General features: G+C 33.9%; 1 protein-coding gene across 2 annotated transcripts in view; it reads left to right on the top strand.

Annotated features, from left to right (window-relative positions):
• LOC115888633 (frizzled-4-like) overlaps nt 1-12,485 on the top strand; it is a 205,562-nt gene that overhangs the window by 92,706 nt on the left and 100,371 nt on the right. The gene's annotated exons all lie outside the window — the stretch shown is intronic.

Below are 12,485 nucleotides of genomic sequence, written 5' to 3'. Positions count from 1 at the left end.
TTATTGTGAGATTTCTGCTAAGAAAGCTTTTACTGGATTTTTGTGCGATAACGTTTGATGCACATACGTTTTATTTTCTTGTTATTAAGTAGATTGCAGAGAAAGCGTTTTAAAACAAAAAGGAAATGTTTAAGAGGGCGACAACACATTGAATTTAAATTTGAATTTTTTATTTGAACCAAAATGGATTAACAACAAAATTATATCGGATGTATATATTGGATGTTTTTGTTTATTAAAACTCCAAAAATAATTTGTTAATCTCGATTTTGCTACTATCCAATTGATGTCCCCAATTTGCTCGACAATTGCATAAAGTTTTAAAAAAAGAAATGCTGATTCAATATAATATATTGAAAAATAAAAATTGTCGTCAGTTAAAAATATTCTAATAATTCTAATTCTTTTAAGTTTAATTTGCATAAAATTACTAGAAATACTATTTATATAAAGTGTTTCATGTAAAAAGTGCCTTTACTAAAAATCTAGACCAAGCCTAAACCCTGCAAGACCAAGGCCAAGGGAGTCTTGGTCTTTGTCTTGCATTTTATCATCACTATGTGTGAGTTTTGTCACAAAATTCTGTAAAAGCCTTCTATATGAAAGAGTGTATTTAGCACACAGTAAGGTGGTGGAGATAGCCTCTTAATACATCATAAGCGCCATAAAAACTAAAACATTTAATTATATTGTTTAAAATCAATGATTAATTTTAGTTCAGAGAAATATTCTCATGAAAGATCAGCAAGTCGAACTTTATTTTAAATTCGATGTTACTTATACAGGATGTTCGAAATTCAGTCAAAAAAAGCTTCGCAATTTTATGTCCTGTAAAACGACGTGTTGATAATTAAGAAATTGCGAATACTTTCGAGATATTTAAAATAATGTCTGTAGCTTTGTGGCAGGTTCATTTCTTGAAAAGTATTCTGGGTTTTTTACCACTAGAAGAAATTCTTTGAATCAAAATAGTTGTTTTTTAAGTTAAGATTTAACACCACTGACACAACTTTTCTCGGCACATCTTTTTCCCGATTTAATTTGAAGAGGTATTTTAAAATATTTATGTAAATGCAACATCATCATTGTCACTTTTTTCACTATATAAAGATGGTGCTGTTCAATCTTAACTTGGATGTTCCGTTTTCCAGCAGCCGTCAATTTATTTTTCTAAATTTTTATTAGCTATATATATATAAGTCGGTTCAGAACGTTCTACGACGTTTTCCGACACCTAACCTCCACTCTTGTCTATTTAGCCAGAGATCATCAGGTATTTCCCTATTTTCAAGTTCTTTATCCACACCCTCCCTCCAGCTTCGTCGCGGCCTTCCTCTTTTATTTCTGCCTCGAGGCGTCCACAGTAAAATTTGTTTTGGTATTCTGTGATCCGGCATTCGTTGCATATGACCAAACCATATGAGTTGTTTTGTTCTTATGTCGTCCACAATTGTGTGTTCTGCTCCCATAATCTCCCTTACTCTATTGTTGGTTATTTGTTCTCTTTTCGATTTTCCAGCAGATCTCCTCCAGTAATCTATTTCGGTCGCTAATAGCAATTCTCTGTTCTGCTTTTCAACTACCATACTTCGCTTCCGTAAGTTATTATGCTTTTCACTACCGTATTATATATGTTCTTCTTATTAGCTTTAGAGATTACTTGAACCCACAGTACACCATTCAACATAGATATTGCCCTTCTGCCTTGCATTATTCGATCTTTTATACCCTCGTCGAGTTTTCCATCATTAGTTATTTTTAATCCGAGATATTTATATTTGTAGCTATAACCTCCCAAATACAATGATGTAACACATTTACCCAAAAAGCTCTCATAGGATTTGTTGAACGATTCCCATTCCAGGTTACGGATGGACTCTTCCAGGTTCTTGAGTTCCCCTTTAAATTGGTTTCTATTTGGGAAGCAGAACGGTTCTGGTCCAGTTTTCTAGCTAGATCTTTTGCGTTTTCATTACCTTCTATTGGGCTGGCACCCAGAATAGGCGGACTTTATTATCTTTGCCTAATTTGTTAAGCATTCTTTGACCAACTTCGAATTGATTGTTAATGAGCTGGTCGCTTTTAATGTTGGTTGACTATCGGATAAGATGGCTATTTCTTGTTTCCGATAGTTCCTATCTAAGATAAGTTGATGATATCTGAAAAAAATTGAAAGAAACGGTTGAGTGTTCTTCAGACGTGAAATTTCTCTGTATTTTTCTGCTACCAAGATCCGTATCCCCAACTACATGGTCACCAGTCGTTGTTCCATTCATCATTTTATGCGGTATTATTCAGAAATAGAGAGGTTGTAGTACAAAAAAACACTCTTCATTTGACAATGACAAACAAACAGCAATATGTCCACAGCACAAAAGGTCGTACTTCTGTTTGTCTACCGCCAATGAACACACATGGATTTTCGCCATTTAATTCGAATGGGATAAAATGAATTTAGAACGTCGTTTCTGATATAATATTGTAACTCTGTGTATGTAGTTTGCAATGCCATGAATTTAGTAGAATGTAGAATGTTTAAGAGGGGAGTTAATCACCGCGACCTTAGAGATCTATTGTGTGTTCCACTGTCTTGAGTTATAACGAGTTATAACTCATCATACAGTCTCAGGGCTTTAACAAAAGCCAGTATCTGAGACGACTCCACAGAGGCAGCTCTCCATCCTCGACATCAGCCGTACCAAAGCTCATGGCACGAACGGTCGTCGTCTCGGCGCACTCATTGATAAGGTGTTCTGGTGTTTCCCCATTTCCTCACAGAATCTGCATTCGCCGTTGTTTCTCAGCTTCAGCCTACTGAGGTGTTCGTTGAGGAGACAGTGTCCTGTTAGAAATCCCGTGACGATCAGAAGATTGATTTTACTTAAATCAAGGAAAATCTTTGATATTTCTAGGTCGTAAGTTCTGAGGAACTTTTTCGAATGTCTTAGACCGTTGAAGGACATCCATTCCAGGTTACGGATGGAGTCTTCCAGATTCTTCAGTTCCGCTTTCAGTTGGTTCCCGCTTGGAAAAGAAAACGGTTCTGGACCAGTTAGTGGAGTGTTCGCTCCTTTTCTAGCTAGATCATTTGCTTTTTCATTGCCTTCTATCTCTTGGTGAGCAGGCACCCAGAGTAGGACTTTATTTTCTTTGTCTAATTTGTTGAGCTTCTCTAGGCATTATTTGACCAACTTCGAATTGATGGTTACTGAGTTGATCGCGTTTAGTGCTGCTTGACTATCGGATAAGACGGCTAGTTCCAATCTAAGATAAATCGTATCTTTCCATAGCGTAAATATCTGCCTGAAGGATGCTGGGGTAGGTGCCCCTTGATTCGGAGTATATAGTTTTCGGCTCAAATACTCCTGTCCCTGCTTTGGTTTTGGAAGCATCAGTATACTAAGTTATGGTATGGTCTTTTACATGCTGAGCAAACGTTTCTTCTTTCCAATCCATTTTATTACTCAATACTGCAGTGAGGTGTTTCTCAAAGTTGTACATTCTTGGTATGTCATCCACTGGGAGTTGGAGAAATGGAAATGCAGTTAGTGAGTTTGTTCCCCAAATAATCCTTTTACCAAATTGTCATCAAAAATAATTGCCATAACATAAATTCTTAAATTGAAATAATTAAAGGTACTTCCACACGCGGCCATATGCCAGTAAAAGCGACGAGGACTGCAAGTCGTTAACGACATCTCGAGCCCGACAACATGGCCCGCGCCAATTTAAATCCGAGCCGGGGCTCGTAAAACCGATTTTATACGCGTTTCGCGAACCCAGACGTCCGATTTAAATTAGTCGTTTTACACCGCCGCGGGCCGGGATGGTACCCGTTCCCCTACGAAATCTTTAATTAAAAACGGAAAATATAAGATACGTACACGATTTCGTGTTTGTTAACCGAGCATCGGCAGAAACTGGTAGTATAATAACCGTAAAATGTATTTTTAGAGAATATCAGACTGATTCATAATATACAGGGTTGTTCACCACATACGACACGGAGTATTGTAGCTAAACGATTAGATTGATTAGATTTTTACAAATTGTAAGTTTTGGGTTCGTTGAAGATCTATTAGAACTACAATTTAAAAATATTTTTACAAGATACAGAGTGTCCCAAATAAGTAAAAAATATTATAGTTGTATTTTTTCAAATGGAATACCCTGTATATTATTCTATTTTTGGATTCTACGATTGAAATAAAGGTAAATTTGATTAAGGTTTATCACACCTAAACCTTACCGTTTTTGAAATATTTTCAATTTTATGAAATTGTAGTAAAAATTTTAAGGCTTTATTTCTCCCAGGGTATCAAAGTTTTTAATACTAAATATTTACTGAAGATTATTTATTGATCAGATATTGTGTTGCAATAATAAAAATTTTACTACCTTATACAGAGTGTTCAAAAATTTATATTAAATAATTACTAGCTTTAAACGGCAATAACTTGTTTAATTTAAATGGAACACCCTATATATTTTACGTGAATCAGATGTACAATGTAATTGTTTATGAAATTGTATTATACCATTTTTCACCCATCTCTTGAAGTTTTCGTAGAAAATGCATTTTCTTATAATTTGGACCTCATTTATCACACTATACCCATGGCATATTGACATTTCAGATTTTTTTATAGCACCATAATATGTACAAAATGTACAGGTGGTAAATATTGCAAGCCCATTGGCATACAAAAAAACTATTTAAATCTTTGTAAAAGAGTAGTATATCAATTAAATATACCACCATTATTTCCTACAAAAAAACACCAAAAGTTAGTTAATTACATGCTTGTAAATTGTTTTAATTAATGAATTATTCTAAATAAATGTGGATTTGGCTCAGAAATCAATATAATAATAAGTTATGAAAATGAATGTCTCTGTTTTTATAAATAAGCATTCGTCAATAAATGAAATAAAATTTATAAGGTGTTACTTTTTACCACACTGTCTAATACACACATAAAATTCAGTTTTTTAGTATTTGGAACAGTTATTACTTTAACGTAAACAGTCAATTTAATCTAGTTTGAATACTGGGATCATATTAATTGGTCCTCTTTAACAAAAAATATTTAAACAGTTTTATTTTTATTTTTTAATTAACTAAGCGAACTATATCGACAATATTAGTATCTGTACCCTTTGAAAATTTGTCACATCGTTAAAAATAAGCTAAAATGTCAATATTCCATGGGTATAGTGATAAATGAGGCCTAAATTATAAGAAAATGCATTTTCTATGAAAACTTGAAGAGATGGGTAAAAAATGGAACAATACAATTTGATAGACAACTACATTGTGCATCTGATTCACGTAAAATATATAGGGTGTTCCATTTAAATTAAACAAGTTATTGCCGTTTAAAACTAGTTATTATTTAATATAAATTTTTGGACACTCTCTATAAGGTAGTAAAATTTTTATTATTGCAACACAATATCTGATCAATAAATAATCTTCAGTAAATATTTAGTATTAAAAACTTTGATACCCTTGGAGAAATAAAGCCTTAATTTTTTTACTGCAATTTCATAAAATTGAAAATATTTCAAAAACGGTAAGGTTTAAGTGTGATAAACCTGATCAAATTTACCTTTATTTCAACCGTAGAATCTAAAAATAGAATAATATACAAGGTGTTCCGTTTAAAAAAATACAACTATAATATTTTTTACTTATTTGGGACACTCTGTATCTTGTAAAAATATTTTTAAATTGTAGCTCTAATAGTCCTTCAACGAACCCAAAACTTACAATTTGTAAAAATCTAATCGTTTAGCTACAATATTCCGTGTCGTATGTGGTGAACAACCCTGTATATATTCGCGATATGATTTTATTGAACCCCGAGGTTTATACACTCACCGGCACGAAAAACGGGCATCATAAAATTTTGATGTATTTTAAAGTTTTATATAGGGTGTCAAAAAATAGTGTATGCGGGTGATTCTACAAATAAAAATAAAACAAAAAGTTCCTATGAACATATGCCCTAAAATGCTTCCCGAACAAGTTACAGCTAGGGTTTGCGGAACCGGGATTTCCCGGTTTTTTCGCTTTTGGTAGTGACTAATTTTCATTCAATGATGGTGCAGTTCATCAATCATAAAGCAAGGGATGGATTTTCAAAGTAAAATGGCTAAACAATTGAGATTTTTAATGAAATTAATATCAAATTATTAAGAAGTAATCAATCATGAAAAAATTAATATGAACACAAGTAAATAAAAAAGTATAGCTAACTTAAATTTCACACCAAACAACATAAACCAACTTAACTGAATTTGAGACAAAAGCCCTAAAATATTGAATTAAAAATGCAAATATCTATTAAAACTTAACATAACAAATATTATAGGAACTTCAAAAGAGAAAAGAAGTAAGAACAATAAGAAATAGCATCATTGCTTATTTAGAAGAGTTTTATTTCGACTGCTAGAAAGTATCAAAGGACTTTCTCACGTAACATGGATGGCCAAAAAGATCTGAACCTAATTGATAGCACTAATTAGAGTTTCCAGAACCGTACTACAATATTTTCGTTCAACGACTGTGGAGTTCGTCAAGTAAGGGATGGTATCTCTCAAAAGTAAAACCGATAAAAAATTGAGTTTCATATGAAAATAATATCAAATTATTAAGTCGCGGGAAAGTAAACATGAACACAAATAATGAACACAACCGAAAAAAAAAAGAAAACATATAGGTAACTTAAAAATTACATTAAACATCATCAACCAACCTCGAAACCAACTTAACTAAATTAAACAAAAACTTACCTTTTCATTTAAAGATGCAAATGCCTATAAAATCATAACACAAAAAATATATAGTAACTAATACATTCAGCAACATTATACTAAATAATAAAATAACATATTTAAACTTCAATAATTGCTAATAAACATAATAGAAACTTCAAAATAACTTCAGAAGTAAGAACAGTAAGAGATAGCATCAATACTTATTTGGAAGAGTTTGATTTCGACCGCTAGAAAGTATCAAAAGTCTTTCGCACGCAACAAAAAATATGTTTTTAATTATTATTACCAATTCCCGAAAGTACAGAAAGAACCGCGAATTAATAATTCCGAGTCCAGGTTCTTTGATATCTCAAAAGAACCGGCAATCCCCGGGACTTTCGGTACCGGGATTTCCCTGTTGTAAACCCTAGTTACAGCCCTCGAAAGGTTAAATAAAAATAATATATTTTGTTTATTTTTAAGAACATTAGTAAACCGTTGTTCTTGAAATTTGGTACTCTTACACACAGCCCTGAAAGGTTCTTCGTTCCATTAGGGTAGAGAGTACTACTGGTGGTACTTCTTTTATCCTTATAGATATAGTAATTTCAATAAATGATATAAAATGCTAGAACTTTTTTACGTAAAACAGGTGCTCTTCGTTTAGTTGGAAAAGTTAAAAAAATAGTGATGTATCTCACTTCGTAAATTTAGCGTATTCTACTTTGCTTTGCTATTCGTGATGGACCAGGTGTCTCGAGTTCATTTCCTTTAGTACCCATCGAATCGTCAGAAATCGAAGTTTCTTCCTCCCGTAGTTTCTTCCTCATCATTCTCAGTGGGATTATCAGTTACATCGCATTCTCTTCTTCATGCTCGATTTCATCAAACTTTTGTTCTAAAACAGTCTCCGTTTCTTCCTCCTCTAGCTATCTTGTGATAGAGCTGGCGAGTTATCACAGGTACCACTACAATTCGTGCTTATTACGGAGCACTTCAACCCAGCCTTTCAGCACCCATAAGTTTTCTGACATCTCCTTTTGCTTTTGCAAGAAATAAGTTTTAACAAGCTTTCCGGAGCTGGGGACTCTATATATCTAAAAGTCAAAACTTATTACTCGTTATTGACAAAAACTGTCATCTGTCCCATCTCACATCATAAGTTGGGTTTGAAAAGGAGTCTGGTAGTCTTAAATTATATAATTAATTATAATTAATTCTTGTATAATTGAATCTTTTTCTGGAATTTTCAGATATGCACATTATGCTATTTACTAACGATCTAACGATACATGGGAGTATCTCATTAAATAAGTTTTATGATTTAAATATGCTAAATACATATTGATTTTGCATATTTTGTTTTCACACCGATGGGTAATAAATTTAATATTTTACTGATACTTTTGCTGTATATTAACGATCTTGATTTCATACATATTAATAATTAATTTACAAAAAAAATGTAATTTATAACATACATTATACGACTAAATAAAAAGTGGTTAATTTGTTGATTTTACTTCTTATTTATCTTCGTGTGGTATTAATAAACCTGTTTCCTAGTTAACATACTAACTCTACTACTCTACTAAAAATGCAAGAAATATATTTTCACACGAAAGTAGTCTTTTAAACGTGTATAGTTACTAGAAGTGTCCGGGGCGGCCCGGCCCGGATTTGGAAAAACGTCCTGGAAACCTGACTACAAAAACAATTTGACTTAAAAAATATAATTAATTTCTCAGTTACTTTGTTGAATATTTTAGTCTCTGCGATGCTACAGCGCTACTTAACCGACGCATGTTCGAAAGTACCCATTTCTATACTTTGGCGCTTAAATTTTTCGCCTTTGGTGCACTCCTGGAAAGTGAATGTTTTTTTGGTGTGTATATTTTGTTGATTCCGGGGCTATTATTTGCGTCCTATAAAAATTCATAAATAAATTTATAGTTTCTTTTTTGCGACGTCCGGAGTTTACTTGTCCGAAATTTCCAAAAGCCTTTAAAGAAAACCTAATAGTAGGTATATTGTGCTCCTTGTGAATTTCATATGAAATATCCATTCTTAAAATACCATAATATAACTACCTAACCCGGCAAACGTTGTTTTGACATATAAATATCTTTTATGGGACAACAGTCATCTTTATTCACGGGGCTGAAAATTATTGAATTAGTAATATCGCTATCAAAAAATAGGGGTTTATAGTAGAAGGGTGAAAATTTAAGATTGTATGTATTTTTTAATGCCACATCATAAAAAAATAAAAATATATATAAAAAAAAATTGGAGTGAAACTTCTTCTTACTTCCGTCTATCCGTCTGTCCATCTGAGGACTCCATTCAGATACCTCTATCTACGTACCAAGTTTGGTTCCAATCAACCCATAATTAAGAAAAATCCTGATGATTTCGTCCATTTAGGGGCATGGGTTCGAAACGTCGAGGGTGTCATCCTGTAGCCCATCCCCAATTATGCCGAAATCGACCAATATCATATCCTTAGTCCCACCCTGATGAAGATGTAAACGAAACGAAACTAACTGTCACAGAGACACGTGTCGTATACAGTCAAGTTGACCTTGGTCCAATCTATCGACATACCAAATTTCATTTAAATCGGACGACTTTTTGATTTGATTCATTGTTGATGGGGTTTCGTAGTGTACGAAACGTCGTCAAAATATCATGAAATCACGGAGTTCTTCTCGAAAATTATTGAACAATCATGTTTAAACTATAAATGCGACTATTTTGGTGACGTTTGCGTAAAATTACTCTACTGTTAATTAACGAATCCACCTAGAATCCACGTAGAATTATCCTACTGTTAAATAACGAAATACCATCGATGCAGCGCAGTGCAAACCCCAAGACTACCAGATTTTATCAGTTCCGTTTTCTCCAGCGAACAGTATTTCTACTTAATAGTTGGCATTTTTAGCGACACGTTTGCATTCTTCTTCTGTGACAGCTGAATGAAAAATCCCAACCATTTGGACCGTCCTCGCTTTGGGAGACAACAATCTCGGTTGACCATAGGCAGGACCGGAATATGAGATTATTCAGTAGATTATTTTATCTAAACATAACATAAATTTAGAATAGAATTGTTTTGTGTTCTTCTTTTTCAAGTGCCTAATCGTATCGAATATTGGTCATCATTACTTCACTACCATAAACCAGTCGAGGTGAATGAAATAGATCGAGGAATGTGGACAGATACAATATTCTTTCAAGACGGACTAACCTGGTATACAGAAGCTGGATTATTTGGGGAAAGACCAAGGGTAAGTTTAGTCTTTACCTTGGGGAAATACCCAACCGTATGCCAGACAAAAATCTTCGCCATTCTACAGTGCGCGAGAGAAAACAATAGAAGAGCTTCCGGTTAGAAAGCGCTCATGAAGTCATACTCATAGGTATCATCAAGAATCTAGTGGGAATACCTGGGTGATTTAAATAAAAAAAGACGTAAAGAAGTACGTTTTCTGTGAGCTTGCAGCTCTGTTCTAAAACCGCAAAGGAACTGCTAGTGCTCAGCAGGACTAAAGTGCGAATTACAAGAGGTCTCTTGACAAGACATGTGACAAGACAAAACTACCTGAACAAGCACAACCTCTATCCAGAAAGTATTTGCTGCAAACTATGCGATGAAATAGCAGAACACATAATATGTCACTGCTGTATTGCAAGCGACACTTTCTATTTGGGAAAGCAATGCTACAATCGGAGGAATTATGCTCCCATCCTATCAAGGACCTGCACAAGCATGGGCGAAGTTAGGTTATTAGATCTGGGGGGGCTAAAGCCCCAGTTATGGTTGCAAGCCCGCTACGCCTGGTTGCGAATTTCGCTTCAATTTCGCATTCGCTACTGAGTCGGAACTAAAAATTATACAATTTTTACAGATCAAATCAGAAAAGTATTTTTTATTTTTGGTTTTGTCTGAGTATCAATAATGTTCAATTATTTGTTGTTTAGGCTAGTTCGGTCTGGAGGGGCTAATTCAGGATTTGGGGGGGTTTAGCACCCCCAAGCCCCCATGTGCACAAGTTGGTGCAGGGTACAAGGATAGGAAACTAGGTACAAACATAAAGAGAGACAAACTTAATAGGCCTTAGAGGTGGCTGTAAAAAACTGCGGCTTAAGCCATCTCTGACCGATAAAGATCCAAATTTACGACCGTCTTTTGGTCAAGCCGACCGACCGATCTTCTTTTGTTTTGGCAAGAACGATATCCCCCGAAGAACAATGGATCGGCGGGGTGCGAATTTGCATACGATGCGCCGGCTCGTTAAAAACCGAGCAAGCGTTGACAGGCGACCAAACTCCTTTGGACTCAGAGTAATAATAGTATAATTAGCGACTCTATATATATATATATAAAGTACGTATACTGGATCTGTGTCTATGAAAGGAATGCGGACAAAAAATATTTAAATATACAGCAATACACTCCGCCACTTTGCCCATTCATTTCATTGGCTACTTGCAAATTTGTCGAATTTTTATTGATTGAAAATTAGACGACGCGTCCCGTCGCACAGTGGTTCCCAGATAGGTCATTACTTAGAAATATTAATTTTAAAATGTTTGCATGAAACTGTTGCTAATACCTTTCTTATATTCCCCTGTAAACGATACATAATAAATAACAAAATCAAGTAAGCCTAGTGTAGCGCTTTTTTTATTAGAAATGTCACATTTTTGCTACTGGTATCAAGCTGACATAACAGTTTTCAGATAACGCCAATTAACTACTTATTTTATTAAAATTGATAAAAGATGTTGCCTTTTCTGTAATGGACGTTCGAAAAGAAGGTAAAAAGAACTGTTTTTTCTTTTTTGCGCTTAATTAAACCTAAGTAATATTAGTTTATGGCAATTTATTTGAAGGTAACAAAAATAGTATTTTTACGTTTTTGCCTGTCACTCTTTAAGACTTTTAACTACTTTCCCTTTCAAATCCTCTTAAACGGCATGAAAATACTTGTTGCTTAAAGTATATTGCATATAAATTAATTGCCACTGGTTGCCGCGAATTGCCGCCGGATCTTATACCGGGTGGTTAAAGATTGACTTTTTGTCTTAAAATAAAACTTATTTTTTCCTCTTCGTGTCAACTTATTTCGTGGACACACTGTATATCAATTGACAATAAAATTGTATTTATACAATGAAACAACTGTCTCTTTTATTTTTTCAACATTTAAAATAAATTTGACCTCTTCAATATGAAAAAACATGTACATATGTGCAAACATAATCTGTATACCTTTCCGAATAGTTAGAACTTAAAATGCAAATCACATGGGCCCAATTTTTTTATACATATTACATTAACTTTTTTATATACATTTATTTAGCATTTGTTATCAATTTCTATTAAAAAAGATGCACTCAAGCTATATCTAGATAAATAACAGTTATGACCGCGCAGCTAATTAAGGGCAGCCACTGTGCGTCGTCTAATTTTTTAAGAGAAACAACGAGAAAATATCGTCTTCCCCCTTACGGTTGCCCCGTAGCTACAGAACGGATAGACGTACTGTAACTATAACAGGAGCGATTCCCCAAACGTGTACACGTGAGCCTTCAAAATTAAAGCGTCTTCTTGAAAAAAAAATAATGTAATATTTTTCATTAATTTATTAATGCTATTCCTTCCTTCAGTATTGCATCTGAGAGACTGAACAAATTTTCATATAGGTATTTAA

The sequence above is a fragment of the Sitophilus oryzae genome, unplaced genomic scaffold (assembly GCF_002938485.1).
Source record: "Sitophilus oryzae breed Bouriz unplaced genomic scaffold, Soryzae_2.0 scaffold_1167_pilon_pilon, whole genome shotgun sequence".
NCBI classification, from domain to species: Eukaryota; Metazoa; Arthropoda; class Insecta; order Coleoptera; family Curculionidae; genus Sitophilus; species Sitophilus oryzae.
This window is presented reverse-complemented; position numbering and strand designations above follow the sequence as displayed.